The sequence below is a fragment of the Danio rerio genome, chromosome 17 (genome assembly GCF_052040795.2).
Source record: "Danio rerio strain M-AB ecotype USA chromosome 17, GRCz13ab, whole genome shotgun sequence".
NCBI classification, from domain to species: Eukaryota; Metazoa; Chordata; class Actinopteri; order Cypriniformes; family Danionidae; genus Danio; species Danio rerio.
Window position 1 is genome coordinate 35,160,871 of NC_141037.1, and position 22,439 is coordinate 35,183,309.

General features: G+C 36.9%; 1 protein-coding gene across 1 annotated transcript in view; it reads right to left on the minus strand.

Moving 5' to 3' along the window:
- tmem121aa (transmembrane protein 121Aa) overlaps nucleotides 1-10,543 on the minus strand; it is a 51,825-nt gene extending 41,282 nt beyond the window's left edge. The window contains exon 1 of the mRNA XM_087290781.1: nucleotides 10,312-10,543. The gene's annotated coding sequence lies outside the window, so the exon portion shown is untranslated. The remainder of the gene's footprint in view (nucleotides 1-10,311) is intronic.
- Nucleotides 10,544-22,439: the final 11,896 nt, after the last annotated feature.

Below are 22,439 nucleotides of genomic sequence, written 5' to 3' on the forward strand. Positions count from 1 at the left end.
AACTGACCTCTGTAGACTACAGCCAATAGTCTGGACTACTGAGCGAATCACTGGCACTACCCTTCCTACACTTCAAGAACTGTACTTTTCCAGAGTGAGTAAAAGGGCTCGCAAAATCACTCTGGACGCCTCACACTTTAGAGCACCAAGCACAAAAACAGCCAGACAAAGGAAAATTTTCTTTTCTCAGGCCATATACCTTATGAACAGGTAAATAAACCCCTACTGTGCAATAAACATGTGCAATGTTTGTACACAGCACCTTATATCAACATACAATGCAATACTTTCCCCCCTTCACTTTATGACTGTGCTTTTTCTTGAAGCGACCTAATTGATCAAATTTTTTCTTTACTCAAAAAAAATGTAAATGTATTTTAAAAGTGAGTCAAGATAGGCCAAACTTATGTGGCCCACATATACATTTTAACATCTGGGCCAAATACTACATTTGATATCTGGCCCAAGTTTTAAATGCCGCCTGTAAGACGGTGCCACCTCAGCCAAACCTGGGCCATGTTTGTTCCACATGCTGCATGCCAGTGCCGGACGAATGCCTACTGTGCCAGCTTTATGCCAAATCTGGGCCAGAATTCTTTGCTACCTGGGTCCATATGCATTTAAACACAGCACCTTATAAACTGTATATAATTATAACAAATCTGTGTCTTTTTTGACTAACAGTCTTTTTTGACTAACTGCATCTCTGTTTAATGTTTATCGTATTTCATTTTTTTCCAAATTTATTTTGTGTTGTCACTTGTCACTTTATGTACACTGGAAACTTCTGTAGCCAAAACAAATTCCTTGTGTGTGTGAAGCACACTTGGCAATAAAACTGATTCCGTTAAAGTGTGACCAAACATAGCCACAAGATCTTTTCAGCTGTTCATTCTTTATACATTTCATTCGTTCTTCTGTAATGTTAATTACATTTGTCTCAGACAAGTAAATAAATTAATACTACATGTCCTAATTGAAGACATGCCATGAATAAATGAACAAAATACAAGTTCAGCCTCACCATTTGTATTCTCAGTAAGACAAAAGTCATACCATTTTTAAGGTTGCTACACTGAGAGGCAACAAATGGAACGACTTAGAGCTCCAAATCTGCTACAAAAGAGGCAGTAACCAGTGCAATCTCAAATTGTGGCACATAGATGTTATCTTTGCTGCCTCTGTCTCTCTGTGACTCACTTTATCTTTCCTTCTCCCTCTGTGAGAGGTGATTCAATTCAGGCCCCACACGCTCTTAAGCGCTTGCTGCTCTGAGACTCCGCGGTCTCTGCCCTTATGCTGCTGTTATGGAAGGGCTGCACTCTCCTGTCCAGGTAGATCAACAGAAACACCACACAGCCATGCTCCATTCGGGTGTAAAACTGTAATAGCTATATTTTAGGTGACTCTGAAAGGCCAGCCTGTACAGTGCGCAGTAAAGCAAGACATTGTATCATGTTGAATTTTTATAGCAGAAAAAAAAGTCAGTCTAGAAGGAATCGCTGGATTCCCGAGATGATTTCATTGCCATGTATTTCTAAGGAAGTATGTTTTATGAACTGTCATCCTGCATCAAGGAAGAGGACCAGACCTGACTAATACATCTGTCACAGCAGAATATGTTCATTCGCACAGAACACGACACAAAGGCGAGTGTGAGTGGAGTCGCTATGAGCTTTTCAGCTCTAAAATGACATCTCGCACACTGAAAAGAACTCTATTTGCTTTGCAGCATTTGTAATGTGAAAGTATGTTGGCAACTGTACTGCTGTCATGATGCCAGGGAATTAATAGATGACTAGGTTGTCATGGGAACTAATGCTAGGTTGGGACAATGAATTACTCAGCTAAAATTGGACATGGTGGGATTTTTTTTGGGGGGGTGGGGATGAGGCAGGAATGGGGGTTTAGACTAATGGTATTGATTTCAGTGGTTGCAAAGCAGCACTGTATTGATATTCTAGACAATCTGTTTTGGGGGGTTTCTAAACCACTAACTCTATTCACATCTGCAAGTAATTAAACCCAAACCACTTTACATATAGATATTGTTTCATCAGCTATATGCACTTTTGGGCTTGTGGACCTTTAGAAAATAAAGTTGCTTAATAAACTCTCTAACATGGTACAGGGTTTCTGCAGGTTTCATAAAGTCAAAGTTAAAGGCCCGTGCACACCGGGACGATTTTTGCTCACGTTTTCCGTCAGCGTTTAATGCCTCGTGACTAAATAAAGGGCGCCAATGTGATTGTGTACACCAATGTTCAAAACGGCAGGCGTAATACGCCATTTTTAAAGAATCGCCTCAGGCTCGTTTTTTTATTTTGATGTGCTGCGTCGAAGCCTTCTCCAACGATCAGGTTGGCACTTTTGATCACGTGCACGGAGCTGCTAAAGTTACAGTAAACAGGACTTGAAGGCGCTCAAGCGCAAAATTGTCAATGCGAGCACACATTGAAGAAGATGCCCAGAGGCGATACGAACGAGGAGCTGCTTATTGCTCTGGTCAACAATAATCATTTCTTCATCGCTAGAGCTAGAGCTGCTGCTTGAACCATACATAACAAGAAGCTTGTCAACTTTGTCTTCTTCTTCTGTGTTACAAGTGGGTGTTAGAAGCTTAAAGCTGTGTAGCGCCATCTAACATCAAGGAGTGATTTTGCATATTCTTCTGCTCGACGCCAGTGAAAATCGCTTGGGTTTGAATCCAGTCTTGAAAAATGCTGACGATAAACGCAAACAAAATATTTCCTGTGTGTACAAGCCTTTAGACTTTTAAAGACCTTTTTTGAGACCATTATTTATGACATTTCAGACGTATACGTGACTAAACACTATTAGAATTTATTTTTTCCAATAGAAAAGGAAAAAATGTTTACTCTCCTCATCAAAAAATGTTAAATTTAGTTAATAATAATGTGTGAAAACAAGCAAACACTGGTTTTATAGATTCACTTTTTAACAAACAAACAAAAAAAAGCTAAATGTCATGTCATATATAAATCTATGCACATGTTATATATAAATATATGCACAACTGTCTCTCCAGGTCAGTGTCCTCACCATAAATCAATGGAGAACTTGTAAACAAATTGTATTGTAAGGAATAACTCTATTACAATTTCTTTTTCCAATTGAAAAGAAAATATTTTTATTTTTTTATCTATCCTCATCAACTTAGTTATTAATTATGAGTCAGAAAGCAAACACAGGTATTGTAAGTAAAATAATTAAACTAAATTGCTAAATAGAGTTAAAAATCTAACTATTTGTAAAAAAAATTCTATTGAGATGGATTGCTGGTGATCAGATGGGTTTAGCCTGTATGAGCTCTTCATGGATATAGGAAAACTAAGATCTGTTTAAAATGATTTAAGACCTACAACAATATTTTGGTTAATTTGAGACTTTTTAAGGCTTAAAATTTTGGTTTTGCAATTAGGCAAGTTATTTTATAACAATGTTTTGTTCTGAAGACTATCGAAAAAAAATATAAAGCCTAAAGGGGCTAAAAATTTTGACCCTAAAATGGTGTTTAAAAAATGTAAAACTTTTATTCCATCCGAAATAAAACAAACAAGACTTTCCCTAGAAGAAAAAAAAAATGTTATCAGACATACTGTAAAAAATTCCTTGCCCTGTTAAACATAATTTGGAAAATATTTTAAAAAATAAATAAAATCAAAGGGGGGTTAATAATTCTGAATTCAACTATTTATTTATATATATATATATATATATATATATATATATATATATATATATATATATATACACACACACACACACACATATATATATATATATATATATATATATATATATATATATATATATATATATATATGTGTGTGTGTGTGTGTGTATATATATATATATATATATATATATATATATATATATATATATATATATATATATATTACTAGTTAGTCTTATTTTTTTAACTTTTATTCACACAAAAACACATATAAACAGAACATTACATATGGTAAACATGGAAGTATATCATACCATTGAAGAGCTCAGATGCAAAAGCCTCTAAGTGCCACCTGACAATTTCTTGTTAAATGATAATTTTTCTCAGGCTGCTGTGTGTACGTTCAGTAATTTCATTTTATGGCAGTGAGTAGGTTGTTTTCATTGCCTTTAAAGTGAAATAACTGAACATAAACACAGGAGGCTGAATAAAGTGCTCAGTTTAGTAGAAAATTGCAGACAGTGCTTTTTGCATCTGAACTTTTTTGAGTTTCTTTCTTCTGCTGAACACAAAATAAGACATACCAAAGAACGTTGGAAGCTTTCATAGTATTTTGGATGTGAATGGCTGTAGGTTTCCTGCATTCTTCAGAATATCTTGTTTTGTGTTTAGCAAAAGAAAGAAATTTAGTTTATAACCGTTTGAGTGTGAGTAAATGATGTGAACTATCCCTTTAAAGGTGAGACTGGTTCTTGTGCATCACACATACTGTAAATGTTTGAGCTTTCATGTTTACCATATGATCAGCTTAAAATAAATCTGTTCATCAAATAAAGTGACTGGATTAAACCACCAGATTCATATAGATTAACTTCTAATGAAAGTTCTTAAATTATTTTGTGTGTGTGAGTGTGTGGGGAATTTTTAAACAACAGTTTGTTAAACAAAAGTGTTCATGGATGATAATTATTCTTTACAGAACTCTCAATGACAATTAAGAACCTTTAATGTGTATAGTAGATATAGGATCTTCAGACCATTCAAATATTTTTTTTTTTACCCTTTTACACCGATTTCTTAAAAAAACATAGTCTTTGGGGTCTTTTGAGTGTAATTTGAATCACTGTCAGTGTTGCCAGATTGGGTGGTTTTCCGTCCAAATAGGCTGAAAGGAATTTGATTTTGCAGGTTAAAAATGGCATAGGCGAGTTGACAAAATTTGAGCGGTTTTAAAATGTAAATTTTATATGCAACTTATTCAACAAAACATATAGTAACTGTGAGCTCATACTCTATTCAGTTAGTATTGAGCAGTGCATAGCAAAAACCGCGTGGGCACACCCGCAAAAGGAGGTGAAGAAAAATTGCATCAAAATCTGACCCCCCGGACAAATCCGACTCCCCTTTGCGTGCATACGCATCATGCAGCGTCTGCAGTTAAACTCAAAGCATTTTATCACTTATCGATAATTTTTTTCTGCAATTGACAGCAAGAACAAATATAGATGCGCTGTCAAGCAGCACCCAAGTATGTTCAAAAAAAATTTAAATAGGATGAATTTACTCCCCATTTCAAAAGTTAAACATACTCTAATAGGTAGTGTAATCTGCACAACATTAAGTGCAGTGTGTGGGTGAGTGTTGGGTAAAAAGCAATAACAATTTTACGTCTACCTAATCTCTTTAAAAAAAGTCAAAAATGCAAATTACAATAAAAAATTATACCACATATCTATTCACATTGCGTCCTTTAAAAGTGACTAACACATTTATTTACGTTTTTTTTTTTTTTTTTTTTAAGTGACTACAGGTTGTAATATATTACTTTTTTCCCAACAGAGTGTTTCGATGTGATCCGGCTATGTTGTGGTTTTGTGACTGCTGGTGTGTTCCTATCTGTATGGTAAAAAATTATGACAGTTAAAGTAACTAGGCTAGATTTAAATCTATTATTAATCTAATATTTTCTATGGGTTTTGGGCAGCTTTTGGGCTGGAGAAAGTCCACTATATAACACTGATCACTGTAAAGCTAATTTGACATTTTCCGAATCATAAATACACACAATGAAGTAATATTTCAACAATTGTGCATTATTTGTGGAATTCTGGAATGTTTTTGGATAATATTTCCCCCTAATCTAAAATCCATTGAAAATGTTCAGAGAAATATACAATACCGCATCTGTTCAACTACTCTGCATACATTAATTCATTCATTCATTCTTTTTCCCTCAGCTATTTTCCATACACTCATTCACACACACACACTCTCATACATTTTTAGTTCATTTAATTCACCTATAGCGCATGTATTTGAACTGTTGGGGAAACGGGAGCACTGGGAGCAATCCCACACGAACATGAGGAGAACATGCAAACTCCACACAGAAATGCCAACTGACCCAGAATGGACTTGAACCATCAACTTTCTTGTTGTGAGGTGACAGTGCTAACCACTGAGCCAATGTGCCGCCCTATTTTGCATACAATAGATCCATTAAAATATTTATTCTTTAACTTACAAACTAGACAAGTGTATAACAGTCTATATCAAAGCTGAAAAAACATTACGTTACACATACTTTCACATTATGCATTTGCTTATCTGTTGTTTACACTGCTTATGAGCTTTATATTTAACTTACAGAGCAGGCACTTCAGCAATAAATTCCAAACATAACTGCATAATATTAAACATTCCTCTCCTGTACTTCAGCACTGCATAAACTCTGTTTACCGGAACTGTGTAGGTTTGCTGTTGCCTTGGGAGCCACTCACCAAGTCACCTTCCTTCAACAAATAAGCTAATATGGCAGATAAACTCCATTCTTATTCTGATGTCTAAGTTCAGCAGGGGCATCTGCGACCACGTGATCTCAAACACCAGTATGTCAGCTACGCTTCCAGCATATTACAACACACACTCTAGAGTAATCCAACTATCTCTAATGAGCACAAGCAGATCGTCTTAACCAATCTTTCACTGTGCTGAAAGACTGTGCATGTGCATCCAGCATGCCGCCTCATGGGCAGAGCTGCATTGTTTGATGTGGGCATCCAGGCCTCCTACAGATGCAAAACTCAGAGGAAGGGCCTCCATCCAGCCAACCCCAGTCAAATGCTTCACTTCACAAAATGGCCTTGCCAGCTGTCCGTGCTGACATTGTGTCAGTAATTAGCCAGCGGGGGGTTTGGACTGGCAGGGAGGCAGTTAGCTTGTCTGCCTGCAAATGGAGGCGGTCATGTCACAGTTGTGAAACCCCAAAGGGATTGGAAACATGCAGGTGGAACTTCCATGACCGGGGTAAGAATGTGTCCTGATAATGGACGGACAGGACAGCGGAGGAGGAGAGTCACTCTGAAAACCTAATTCCACTTTATGCACAGGAAGAGAGATAAAGTACAAGTACCAGCAGCAAAGCCTTGGCAATTCTGTGGGCTATTATCAGATCAATGGGAGAGGTCACCTAAAGTCATCATTAAATTGACCCTATATAGTGTTCTTTATGGTCTGACTGTGAATGATTAATCTCTGCGTGCTATTCCAAAGAAAAAAAATAATAATACAGATAAAAAAAAAGAGGAAAGTAATACAGTTTCAGCATTGCTTCTGCAATCACCGGGATATTTTTCATGTAAACATATACATATACATATAAACATATACACTTACCGGCCACTTTATTAGGTACATCTGTTCAACTGCTTGTTAACACAAATTTCTAATCAGCCAACCGCTCAATGCATTTAGGCATGTAGACATGGTCAAGACGATCTGCTGCAGTTCAAACCAAGCATCAAAACGAGGAAGAAAGATGATTAAAGTGGCTTTGAACGTGGCATGGTTGTTGGTGCCAGACAGGTTTGTCTGAGTATTTCAGAAACTGCTGATCTATTAGGATTTACACACACAAACATCTCTAGGGTTTATAGAGAATATTCCGAAAAAAAAAAAAATATATATATATCCTGAGAGTGGCAGTTCTGTAGGCACAAACACCTTGTTGATGCCAGAGGTCAGAGGAGAATGCCAAGAATGGTTTGAGCTTATAGAAAGGCTACAATAACTCAAATACCCACTCGTTACAACCGAGGTATGCAGAAGAGCATCTCTGAACACACAACAAGTCAAACCTTGAGACAGATGGGCTACAGCAGCAGAAGACCACACTGGGTGCCACTCCTGTCAGCTAAGAACAGGAAGCTGAGGCTACAATTCGCACAGGCTCACCAAAATTGGGCAATAGAATATTGGAAAAACGTTGCCTGGTCTGATGAGTCTTATTTTTTGCTGCAACATTCGGATGGTACGATCAGAATTTGTCATCAACAACATGAAAGCATGGATCCATCCTGCCTTGTGTAAATGGTTTAGGTTATTGGTGGTTTAATGGTGTGGGGGATATTTTCTTTGTACACTTTGGGCCCATTAGTACCAACTAGTCAATGCCACAGCCTACCTGAGTATTGTTGCTGGCCATATCTATCCTTCGTGACCACAGTGTACCATCTTCTGATGGCTACTTTCAGCAGGATAATGCACCATGTCATAAATCATCTCAGACTGGATTTTTGAACATGGCAATGAGTCCACTGTACTCAAATTGCCTCCACAGACACCAAAACTCAATCGAGCAATAGAGCACCTTAGGGATGTGGTGGAATGGCAGATTTGCATCATGGATGTGCAGCTGACATATCTGCAGCAACTGCGGGATGCTATCATATCAATATGGACCAAAATCTCTGAGGAATATTTCCAGTACCTTGTTGAATCTATGCCATGAAGGATTAAGGCAGTTATGAAGGAAAAAGGGGGTTTAACCCAGTACTATAGTAAGATGTACCAAATAAATTGTCTATATACTAAATATTATTCAGACAACTCTCAAAGGCTTAAACACTGAATAATTAAACTGCTCAGAAAGGGAAAGAAATTAAGCAACACAGTGTAAAATCACAAAACAACAGACAATAACAAAAATATGACATTAAAATTCAGTCGCTCATATAAACATGTTACAGGAGATCCATTTCTCAGATAGGAGAACTAAAAGTGAGTAACCTAAATGTGTATTTTTTTATTATATATGCATTTTTACTGTTGAATTCAATATATATTTTAAAATATTTACGATAGTTGCTGGACAAATAAGGTACTGTGATATCTTTTGTATATTAGCCTACCAGTAAGCTAAGTTACCTTACCTGTATGTTTTTTTCTGGTCAGTGATCAATTGAGTTTTTGTGGCCAAAACTTCAAGGTGTAAGGCATACACAAACAGACTTTGAGAACAAACCCACCTTGTAAGCCAGGCGGTCGATAAAGTGTACGAGGTGAAAGGGTTCGAGGATCCCTCAGGTTGTTTATGTGTCACGTGATTCGCCTCTTGGCTCACCTCAGAACTGCAGGGCGCGTGAAAAATGCCTGCAGGCTCTGAGCCAGCATTGTAAGTGGAAACGGATGAGTCGTTTGTAAAAACCCCTTTGAAACCCTTCGAGGTACTAGAATGGCATTCAGTCAATGAAAACAGAAGCAAACGTCATGGCTATTGTTTGAAAGGGTTGAAGTAGTGAGCCTGTGGATTTCCCTTATGGATCGAATCGCTTTTTGAATGAATCGAATCGTTCTCGTGGTCGCTTTCCTGCCTTCCGATTCGCAGTGGCAGTGAATCGTTTGTGAACGAAAGTAATGGCATCTCAATTGTTAATGATCTGCAAAGATGAACGTGATGCATTAAGTGTAAAAATTATGGATGAACATAAAACTAAAATTTAACAGGGGATGACGTCATAGAAATGCAATTTAGTCAATACAATTTATGTTCATTTATAAAATCATGACCAGAAGGATTCAGAATTAATAAGAGAATATATATCAGGCAAATATTTAAGATAAAAAATATTATTAGGCTATGTGCTAATGAATGTCTAATTAAATGTTACTTTTTTAAAAAATGTTTAAAGCTTATTTCGATCAAGTTTTAAACGATCCGAGTGAACTATGATTCACTACCAATACTTCTCACTTGTTTGTCGACATGGCCTGAAGAGTCAGGATATCTTTTATGCATGGGATTCAAAAGACTTCAGTCCATACAATAATCACGACTGAAACAGTTTTCATTTGTTTTACTTTTTATATAGCGCAGTAGCAAGACTTAAAACCCAAGCAACTCAAATTACCTAATCTAAAATACTTGAAAAATCCTGATTATTAAACAATGACTAGCCTAGTCTATATTCATCAGTTCTGCTTTTCTTCTTTCATTTAACAATCTTTAGCCGACAGTTTGTTATCTCAACCCCCATTAGTTAGCCAAAAGCGCTAGCTGTCCCATGAAATCACGAATGGATACTTTAGCGACTGCACTATAAACTCGAACCCATTAGAAGCACCGACATAAATCACAATACTTTTTTATCCACACATGTACTCAGCCAGCCATTAACTAATTGTCCTTCATGCCGTCAGTTCAATTAAGTTTATATTAATTTAGGGAGCACAACGCGCCTTATGTGCTCGCCACAGCTCATTGCACAACGGGTAATTCATGATTTTGACAGGAAACCCTCCCTCATCCGAACAGACCGTTCAGCAGACTGTACCTTTGGCATCCGCTGTCCAAGGTGCTGATCCGCTCTGAGACGAGATTGATGTTTTTGGAGTGATTTAATCCGCATCAAGCGCGCGCTGATGGAAAACAAGAGATGTCGCCTCCGAAAGAAAAGCATTCCCTTGTAAAAACTAGTGAAACGCGTGTGCACCACTGCACGGAGAGAGGAAATAGACACGCGCGTGCGGGCCGGTGCTCGTCAGTCCGATCCACATTACTCTCTCTCTCTCTCTCTCTCTCTCTCTCTCTCTCTCTCGCTCGCTCGCGCTTTCTCTCTCTCTCTCTGAATCAGTGATTCAGTCTCTTCCTTCACCCTCCCAGCAGAGAACATAATTTATTGGCAATTTGCTTATGTTGGGAGACCGTCAGCCCACTGCCTTCCCCCTTTAGTGGACAATGAAACAGCTAAATGAAATTCCCACCAATATTGTGTACGTGTTTCATACACTTTAAATAGCATGCAGTATATCTAGCTGCTTACAATTAATATATGCAACAGGGGTTTGGATTAGCTTCTTCAAAATACATAATGTAGGCTATATAAATAAAGTAAAGGACAGATAATATGTAAAATGTTGACATGAGATTTTTTTCTGTACAACAGGAATGTAAGCAAAACGTCTTTAACGCAACATTTATTTTTTTTGGTTTGGTTTTTTTTAATGGATTTAAAGTGCATATTTCTGGGGACAACAGTAAAATATCCCCACATGAAAAAATACTTATAGTGTTTTTGAACCATTTCATACAACAATAATGTACCAAATTAACCTGTTGTGATACTAGTTGTGATTACAGTAATAGAAGCAAACTTCCCAAATACTGTACTATGTTGTCTACTATTATTTATTTCACTACAAAAGGCTATACATTACAGTGTATATTACAAAAGTATACTACATATTCTTTTCACATATAGTCACATATTTATCACTATAGTTAAAACTACAATGTGCTTATCGTTCATTAACAGAGGGTTGTAAAAATTTTTAATGCAGTAAAATACACTGTAAGAAAATTTGTCAGAACAACAACAACGACAAAAAAGCAATCCTTATTTCCTTTCGCTTTTTCTAGTTCACTCAACTTTTAAAAACATCAGCTGCACAGACCTAAAAGTATTTGTCAGTGATACAAAAAAAAACATTTAGTTGGGGTAACAAGATTATTAGTTTTCTGAAGAGGAGAACTACTCTGTGACAAAACTTTTTTAAAAAAATGTCTGCAGAACTTTTTTTTTTCTTTTTTGTATGTAATCAACATTAACTTCTTTATAGTTAGAGAGTATAGACAGGGACGTGTGGGGAGAAGGGGGAAGGACTAGCATATAGGACCTTGAGACGGGAATTGAACTCGGAATGCCGTGAACACCAGAGTGCCACATGTCGAGGCACTAACCAGTAGACCACTGGCATCGACGTGTACTGAACTTTTGAAAACATCAATTGCACTGACCTAAAATGTCTGAAGTTAAGTGAAAAAAACTCTTTAGGAAATTAGTACTAAGAAATAATTCATTATCAGAACAAACAAACATAGTGCAATTGAAAAAACAGGAGACATGCTTCACATGTGAAGCTTTACAAAGTATTTATCCCTGTTTGTCCTGCCTTGTTATGATCCTTGTCTTGTTTACAGTTATTGTTGCTTTACCTCCTGTCCTGTTTCTAATTCTGTGTCTAATAAATGTTTGCTTAACATTTGTCTCTGTTTTAGTTTAGTTTTAATTGAACTATGTTTGTTTGTTCTGTTCTTAGTACCAATTTCCAAATAAGTTTTTTGTTAACTCAAACTGATGTTTTTAAAACACGTTGGTACCAATGGTTTAGTGGTTAGTGTGCCAACACATGGCACTCCAGTGTTCACAGCCACCTGAGTTTGATTCCTGCTTTGAGGTCCTATGCTGATTTTCCCCCACGCTTTCCTGTCTATACTCTCTACTGTCCTATAAAGGAAAAACATTTTATTAATAAATGTTGAGTAAACAAGAAAAAAAAAGAAAGAAGCCCTAAGTTTTTTTTTTTTCACTCAAGTTCAGGCATTTTAGTTCTGCAGACAAAAAATGTTCAGTTGTCACAAGTTAAAATGTTTTGTTACAGAGTAGTTCAGCTCTCCAGAAAATCAATAATCTTATGTTAGCCCAACTAAATGTTTTTTTTTTCTTTTTTTCTTTTGTATCATTCAGAAATAATTTTAGGTCTGTGCAGCTGATGTTTTCAAAAGTTAAGAGAACAAAAAAAAGCCAAAGGAAATAAGGATTATGTTATTTTGTTGTAATGACTTAAAAATGCATACAGTGTATGTTTATGTATTATAAATTACTATAGAATATCTCAAATGATTATGTATCTAATAAGGGTAAGCATTAAATAATTAACTGCTTGGTAATAACAAATGCATCCTGATATCACAAAATAGGAAACACTAAATGGCATGAGATGATAATTAACAACAGTGTAAATGAAACTGGCAAAAGGTCAAACAATGGAACTGCAATTATTCAAGTTGGAAAACTTGATAGGTTGCAGAATGCCTAGTTAGACTTAATGATGGCTCATTAATGTTAGTGGCATTTAAAAATAACTAATTATATGCAGAATAAATAATTATAATGAGCATAATAACCAGAATAGAGCTGAATCCATTTTTTTTTTGTAATATGTTAACATTGAATAAAATAAGCTTGTTGAATGTAGAATTGTTCAGAAGTACAGCATCTTTTATAGTACACTGTGTCTGAAACAACTATTTCATAATCATTCATTCAGGTATTTCAGGAAAAGCAAGAGAACAACAAGGATAGCTTACAACTAAATGTGAGTGTTTGAGTTTGCTTATAAAAATCGTAAGGTTATAATTTTAAAAATAATAATGATTCAATCAAGGGCATCACTGTGACACAGTGGCTAGGACAATCGCCTCACAGCAAGAAGATCGCTGATTTGAGCCTCCACTCGGTCAGTTGGCAATTCTCTGTGGAATTAGCATGTTCTCCCTGTGTTTGCGTGGGTTTCCTTCAGGTGCTCAAGTTTCCCGTACAGTCCAAAGACATGCGGTACAGGCTTGGCTGGAGTGGGACTCCATTTCAGCCCTGGAGTTTCAAGCCTTAGACCGGCCCACCTCAGTTCACGACTGACTATATTAAAATAAGGTCATTTCCAATTCAGATTCTAATGACACTATCACGTTTTTTTTTTTTCTCAAGAAAACAGCTGCTTTAGAACTTCAAATGTTTAACAACCCTAACAGTATTATATGTCTCAACAATAAAAATGAAAAAAAAAAAAAAAAAACATACTTACGTAAGGTTTAAACTCGGGTCGGCAGCGTCTTAACACAATGCGCTGATCACTGGACCACAACGGGACCAGTGGAACGCATTTTTTTCTCCCTTTTTTAGATTTCTCATCAAGTTATGTCAGATTTATTAATGTAGTGAATCATCTGATTTTCATTGAGCAGGTGTAATATTCATTGACATAAATTATTTGAATTCTTATACTCACTAAGGTGCCGCTGTTTGGGGTCGAATGATAGTTACGTCATTATTAACCTGCAGCTGCATTTTGCTCATGAGGTTGCGAGAAAATAAATAAAAAAGAGTGGAGCTGCAGCAAAATAATGAATAAAAAGAGTGAGGCTATGGTCAAATAAATAAATAAATAAATGAAAAAAAGTGTGACTGCTGAGAGTGCAGGCAGCTAGGGACACCGGCTCTCGTGGACAAAAAACGAATCGGGCCACCGGGAATTCTCCTCCCGTCCTCCCGATTAGCCAATCCGGGCATGGGTACAGGTGATTTGGATAAGCTAAATTGACCATAGTGTATGTGTGTGAATGAGTGTGTATGGATGTTTCCCAATGATGGGTTGCAATGAATTGGCAATTAATTACGCTGTGGCGACTTCAGATTAATAAAGGGACTAAGCCAAAAAGAAAATGAACGAATGAATAAGTAATTCAACCATGACATTCTGCCAGTTTCTTAACTACAGCTTTTCCCCAAGACTTCCACTGAACATTAGAAAGAATATCATTGCACACAATCCTCTTTGCCTTATGAATTTTTCAAACACAACTAATTGGATCTGAGTTAAGAAATAAATGAATAATGTATCATGTTTTGGCAAACATGGACAGAAAAAGAAGACTCGGAAATTAAATAACCCAAGAGACAAAGAGATCCCACTGTCAGGTTTTCCTAGAAAACCTCCACACAGGGAAGAATCATGACACTAGCACATTTGCAACAAAACCTGCTCTAATGAACCTTCTCGCCAACCCAATGAATATAAACGCTATGCATGCAGTACTGCCAATATAGAAGCACCCATAATTGCATTCATATGAAAGAACGTGCAGCGCTGCGACTTGAAGGCCTTTTCATACAAAAAAATACAAAAAACAATCCATTGGTTTGTTTTGAAATTCTGCCAGAGACGTGTGCGTAATCTTCTTCAAAACCAAGAAAAAGAGAACAGAGAAAGAGAAATCAAGAACAAAAGACACACAGAAAGAGTTGTCTTTCCACACCAAGTCCAACTCAATATCGAACCATCTAAGCACATACTCCCTCATTAGATGGCATTGTGATGGACAGACGTTTATTGGGGAAGTGCTGGACTGTTGTTGGGCTGGCAGCATTTAGGACATGTAGTTTTAATTAAACATCACTCCGATTTCACACGCTCTGCTTCCCCTTCGCTTGCTATCCCTGTAGCAGTCTGACACCGTGTGGCTCGCGCACCACCTCTCATTAGCCTTCTACAGCTCGGCCAAACTAATTAGCAGTGTGTTGAGAAGTTCACGTGGGCGTTAACATCTTCATTTGCTACGAAAATCGGTGGCCTTGTTAGTTCTGCTTGCTGTGGGGTGAAACAATGGCTCTATTGATATAGGAATTTAAATGACTCACCGTCACATGAACAACCATTGCACGCACAAGTTAAAGGACATATTATACGTATTCATTGCTTCTTATTGACAATGCTTGAATAGATCTTACACAACTTTAAAAAAAAATACTTCCCAGATTTCCAAGGTTGTCAGTGAAAATCTAATAGCTGATTTTTATGTTAAGCCCTACAAAATCAATAGGATTTGATGCACTTCAAAAAGCCAGGGGTAGGGTTATGTTTTCTGGTCTACTTGCACAGTGGTGGGCAAGAACCTACGCTGTAGGAACTGTGTTCCAATGGGGTAACATGTGGTTCTGTACAGTAAATAGTAGGGGAGGCCAAACTTTTTCTTATAAAGGGCCAAAGACCAAACTTGATCGAGGGATGTTGGCTGAATATATACCAAACCGAATATATCACATTTTGCTTTATTCCACAAATGAAACCCCATCAACATCTCCTTATCAGAGACCTAGCTAAACTTGTATAAGGTACTTGCTTAGGACATACTTTTAATGTGAACTATTCTCTCTTTATATGTAATCAGGTGTTTCACAACAAGTCTCTTGCTGATGTATTATTATTATGGTTTTAATACTGTTGCAATCAATGTTTAATTCTACCACAGCTAAACAAGATCATAGATGGTTCATGTTTGATGTGCCTACAAAGCTAATTTGGTGTATTGAACGATTGTTTACATTTTTTTAATATGTGTGCAACATATTAACATTTTAAGAAACGTTCTTCACTGCCTTTCACCCAGAATGCCTATGCAAATCTCCCCACTTTGAAACAAAGACTATAAAATGTGCCTCGGGGCAGTTAATTTCTCATTGGTCAACTCAGTTCCAGAGGGTGGGTAAAAAAACATCCTTATAAAAGCCAGACCAGAGAAATACTTGAACCCAGAACTAGAACCCCAGGAGAACCTAAGAGTACTTCGGTGAGCAGATATGGACCCTGACAAAATTTGTCAGACATTCCAATTTCTAATACCTTTCTTTCTTTCTTTCTTTCTTTCTTTCTTTCTTTCTTTCTTTCTTTCTTTCTTTCTTTCTTTCTTTCTTTCTTTCTTTCTTTCTTTCTTTCCCGTCAAGAGTCTAGTTAAAGGTGCAGTAGGTGATTGTCTTCAGAAATATTTGTTGTTGTGCTGGTTGAAAGTCTCTTCACATTCCAATAGTAATGATTACAGTAAATTATATAAATGTGTTTATATGTGTTTATATGTAATACTATAATATAATAATAATAATATAAAACAAAAAAAATGTTCATCCAATTAAATAGAGTCATGCCGACATCTCCCATAATTCCGATAAGTAGGTCAAACTGTCTGTCAGCAAATGCAGATTTGAACAACTGTGCAGCCCTTTGCATGCAGCTCCACCAACCGCTGTTTGTGCATAGACGTGCTGCGGGCTTTCATGAGAGAGAGAACACGTGCGTGCGCGACAGGCAAAAACATGCTGAATCAAAACTTTTTAAAAACCTTAATCAATATTGGAGTTACCCTTGCATGCTGGAGAAGGGATGACACCATGGCAGAAGGATTTCTCGTAGACATGCAACGTTTTGTTTTAAAACTATTTTAGCATCACGTAAAGCTGATATAACGTTGGATGTTGTTGTTAAAAATGGGTTATATCTTCACAGAAGCGTTGTTCAGCCACTAAAATCTTCCGGTGAAAGAGTGATAAGACATGAGGTCCTTTTACAGCATGGATAATGTACATTTTAATTAGTTTAACAACAAAACACAAGTAAATAGTGCTATTCCGCCTAGTCTCTCCCTACATTGTTTACCATGCAACTCTAAATGTTCGCTCTGAAATAGCATGTCAGTTTGGCTTAGTAATGAGTGTAATTCCTGCACACCGCCAGACAAGGCAAGCACTAACGTTAGTAGCTTTTAACACTTGAGAGGTTTCTTTTGCTGTCATCATTAGAGTGCACATGCTCCTATTACAGGAGGCGTGCCTCTGGACGGCAGGGGAGGGACTGTGATTCAGAGATTTCTGCTAAGCTGTTAGCATTTTGGAAGATTGCCTACTGCACCTTCAAGTTTAGTGCGCAGACTTAACTAGTCGTGTTGACTAGCCTTAACTAGCCAAAACAAACCTTTACAATTTTCTAGCCAAAACAAACCTTTACAATTTTCAGAAACTTCGAACATAATTCGATGTGAAGGGGAACTGTCACTAGGTGGCAAATCATACAAAAATCATATAGATCACATGAATTCTCATGAATTAGCCACTAAATAGCCACTGTGCTATTTACTTTGAGATCACATTGAATAGTCCAGACAAGTGAATTTTACATCAGGCCACTGTGTTCATTTGGAGAAGTTTCATGCAGATAAAAAAAAAAAAAAAACAGGTTGTAAAGCTTTGTAATTGTATGTTAGTTAAGTGTAATCTGGCATTAAAAATACTGTATCTCCATTTCCAACACAGTGTTCTTACAGCTAAGATGCTGTAACATGCTGTTTTGGAATGCAAATTATAAACATTTACTTTATCATCATAAATTTTAAATTGATTCTGTGAATTCTGAACCCTAGGGCCTGGGCCAATTTTTTTCACAGCACCCCAGTTGGAAAACACTGCTGTAGATGTGTGTAGGTAATTATTACTAACCTGCTCCCTATTTGAAGAGCTTAGCTGTGATTTTGTAGCACCATCTTTGACCAAGGCTTTTCTCTATTTAATTCTCTATCTCTCTCTCTTCTCCTACTTTGCATTTACTCTATTTTTTGCACAATTGCTCAAAATAAAGCCTTTGTGCTTGGTATATTCTGTAGAGTGGTGCAAGAATGACGTCAGATCCTTCCCTCAAGGTTCCCTCAAGATTTTCCTATTAGATTTTAAAATGCGGATTATCAATTATTGAGTAAAATTCTACTTGTAGTAAATATAACTTGACAATGCATTTTCTTCTATAAAGTAAACTGCACAGACTTACACTCCAAACATTTTTAAGTAATTACTTATTGTAAATGTACATTTTGTAAGACTCACACTTTTGATATGAGTGTGTAATATATGTTACAGAGCAAAACCTTAATTTATCGTCATGTTATGTTTATAATAGATGTTCTTTCTCATAAAAAGACACTGTAAACACTGCACAAGAGATTAGAAAGACCAGCAGGCCAATAAGAAATGTATCAGTGCTTCAGATTACCAGTCTGCCCCAGTATACCCAACTAATTCTGAAAATGTAGCACTACATACGTTTCTGGAGATCGCAAATTAAGTAGCCAGAAGTACGTACAGCTGCATTTCGTCTTTAAAATGAATGCTACAGCAGCAATATGGTGCTGTTTCTTCTCAAACTTACCAGCTGACCGCTTAACTCCATGTGGTCGGCTTTCCCGCTGTTACCAGTTTGTCCTATTAGCTTGCCATGTATGTCCACGGACTTGAAATTCAGAGAGGAGTTGACCATGACAACGGGGTTCGAGTCTGCTGAAGAACAGTTCCAGAAAGCCAGTAAGACAAGAACAGATGCCAAAAATAAAATAAACAAGTAAATAACAGGGTGAGAATGTGATAAAATCTGAAAACATGGTAAAAATCAGTCAAGGCCTTTTCTTTTTCTTATTATAGATGTACATTTTCAGAATGAGCCTGGGTTTTGTATATCACTGTGATCGGATACTTACACTTTCCTAAATGTTGTTTTCTTATTTCTGAGACTCTGAAATTCTCGGCAGCACGAATGTCACCTACAAAGTAATTTCTGAAGTCTTTTTACTGCTAACAAAAGAACATGAAATAGCTTTGCCATGTAAATATTAAAGCATTAACTCAAGTGTCTTGTGTTACATGCAATCCAGGCTAATTGGAGATACTTTCCCAGGGCTACATATTTGAACTAGGAAATGACACTACACATTTTAAGTTCCATGCTGTTCATGGCGAGCTATCGAGCAAACTGAGTATGTCAGAAAAGCTGTATATAGGAAGGTAAGCAGTCAGCTGTATAGCGCGAAAAGGAAGAGAAGTTATTATGCACACAAAATACAGCCATACGTAGCTCAGGGCACATATTTCATTAATTTTCCTTCAGCTTAGTCCCTATTTATCACGGCCACAACTCAGTGCTGAGAAACACCCATACACTCTCACATTTAGACACACTAACAAAGTACGGTCAAGTAGTTCATCCAATTCACCTATAGCGCATGTCTTTGGACTGAGGGGGAAAACGTGCCTTCTAGCATATATTTCCTGGTTCTCAGATATGTAGCCCTGGGCACATATTCCCAATCAGCCTGTGTTGGTTATATGTGTGCTGGTTACATTATTAAACAGCCACAAAAGTTACTAATAACAAAGGATTCTGATGTCTACAGCACTCATCTACAGCACTTTTCTCAATCTGTTTATTTTTCCAGCTCACTGTCTGAGTGATTCCTTTCTGAGTTGTGTGAACTTGTTTTTCCTCCTGTGTGTTGTAGCTGTGAAGAGTGATATATTCTTTTGCCTAGTGGAGAAACTCAAGGCCGAAAGGCATTTGAAAGGCAATGAAGGAAAACAGTCCTTTCAGAAAAACCTGCTTGGAGATCAAATGTAGATTTACTTCGAGATGCAGATTTACTTTCTACAACTTCTCTCTTTTTAAAATATTGATAGCCAAGTTCTTGTTTATTCTTTGTCTAATGAACGAGTAATGGCCCTTAAGCTGCTGTTCTCCGAGCGATTCTTTCACCCTCACTCGCTGAATGCTAAAATGCTCTGTAGGAAAGCTGTGAATTCACAGATAGATCAAATCTCTGTGGCTTTTGATGTTTTTTTTTTTCTTTTTTTCTTTCTGCCTGTGTGTGTGTGGATCAAAATATATGACAGCAATATTGTTAGTGAAAGGAAGTGTGAGTTAGTATTCTTATGCTGGCCTGTGTGTGAATGTCCAGCAAATTAAAAAAGCACAACAGTTAATGATTTCTCCACCCTTCAGGTCCCCTCTGATGCCCCTGTTCTTCTTTCATGCACAGAGCTGCGGGACATGCTGCACTCTTTTCCATATCAAAGACAAGCTCAGACCCTCTCTGCATCTCAGTCGAGACTCACAAATAGACAAAAGGATTGTATAATCTTAGCCTATTCTTTTGCCTTCACTATAAAGTGTTTATTTGTTTGCTTTCTATGTATTCAGATTTTTGTAGTATGCCTCATGAGGGCTCTGCAATCTGTGGATTTGTTTGCTTTCTCTGATGCCTTTGCTGAAGCCCCAGCTTTGTTTTGTATTCTTTTCTTTTATTAAGAAATTATTCTGTTGACAAGAGCACCATTAAATGTTTATTTCTGTAGGTTCATTCTATGAAGGGAGTTATATCAGTTTACAAATAAGTGGTGACCACAGACTGTATACCTAACAACCATCAATTGAATCATCAATTCTTTCTGTGGCTAAGCATGTACTTTATTATTGCCAAAATCTAATTAGAATTGCATTATAAAGGGTGCATGAAAACCTAATCAATTGCATAGGCTATACAGCCAAAAATGTGGGCTGCAGTCTTCAAAATGAGATATAGGCAATGATTTATTTATAAAACAAATGATTGACTGAATTTGGAATTGCATCCTTTGGCTTATCCTTATGTGGCACAAATAGTATAATTTTCTAAATAATAATTAAAATTTCGAAATTGTGTATCTGAATCATTCACTCAACTAATTTATTCAAGCATAATAATTTGTTTAAAAACATAGTGTAACGACTGGGGAGTAACACCACAACAGAAGGTAAGATCCAATATGCAGGTTTATTCAATGTCGTCAAGCAAGCAATGGTCAAATCAGGTACAAACAGGTATGTGTAGGCAAATCCAGAGTCGTAATCAAAGTACAGGCAATAGGTCGTAAGGCTAAACAGGATAACTAGGGTAAACAAGGCTAGGATCGAGACACGGAGAAACAAGACAAGGAGGAACCATATTGTAATGTCACTATGGGCGAACAAGACTCGGCCAACTGGAAAGGTGAAAGAGTGGCTTATGAATGGTGTGATATTAGTCTGTGACAAGGTTCAGCTGGTAATTGCAATCAGGATAGATGAATGACCAGGCGTGCGTGTTTGGAAGAAGTGCATGTATGAATATGTAGTCCTGGGAAATGCGGAAGTGAAGTTCAAGTATAGTGGAAACCAGCGATCTCCGGAGAACGATCGCTGGTTATCGTAACACATAGCATGATTTCAGCATTAATATAATGCTTTTTAGTCGAAAATGTAGATGTTTAGATTGCAACTAAGATGTGATTGAATGGTGGAAGAAAGTAATTCCTCATACAAAAGGATTTTTACATGTTTGATTTTCTTTTTTATACACATGATTATACCGTCGAACTGTTGTATAAACTCAACATCCCACTTGTAGCAGTGCAATATGGCTGTATATCGTCACTGGCAGGACATGCCTCTCACCAGTGCTGATATACAACCATATCACACTGCTACTCATGTTGTTTATACAGTTAAAGTCAGAATTATTAGCCACTCTTAGAGCTTTTTTTTTCCTCTTTTAAATATTTCCCAAATGATGTTTAACAGGGCAGGGATATTTTCACAGTATGTCTGATAATATTTTTTTCTTCTTGAGAAAGTTTTATTTGTTTTATTCATTATTTGTTTTCATTTTTTGATAAACAACGTAAGGTCAAAATGATTTGCCTCTTTAAGCTATATTTTTTTCGGTAGTGTACAGAACAAACTGTCATTATACAATGACTTGTCTAAATACCCTAACCTGCCAGTTTTCAACTGTATGTGTGTATACAGTACATATATATATATATATATATATATATATATATATATTGGGCTGTCAAAATTAATGTGTTAACGCAGGTGATTAATTTTAGATATTTAACGAGTTAAAAAAAAATTATGCAAATAACGCAGTTGCAGTTTTTTATTTCCTGTTGTGGCCGACTTGTGTTCAGGGACAGCGCGTACATAGAGGCGACCTAGGCAGCCGCTTTGGGCAGCAGAATAGTGAGCGAACCCCTCCGGTCTTCACTTTCATCCGCTACACCCACCCCCTCCCTTACGATCCTTACTTTTATTCGCAATCCTGTCACTTTTGGGTTGAGGGCAGCGTGATTGCCGCTTGCCTAGAGCGCCAGTTCAGCTAGCTCTGGCCCTGCATGTGTTTATAGTGCAAAGAAATTTGGATAAGACCAAGAACGCACTTTTAGAAGAAAAGTTTCAG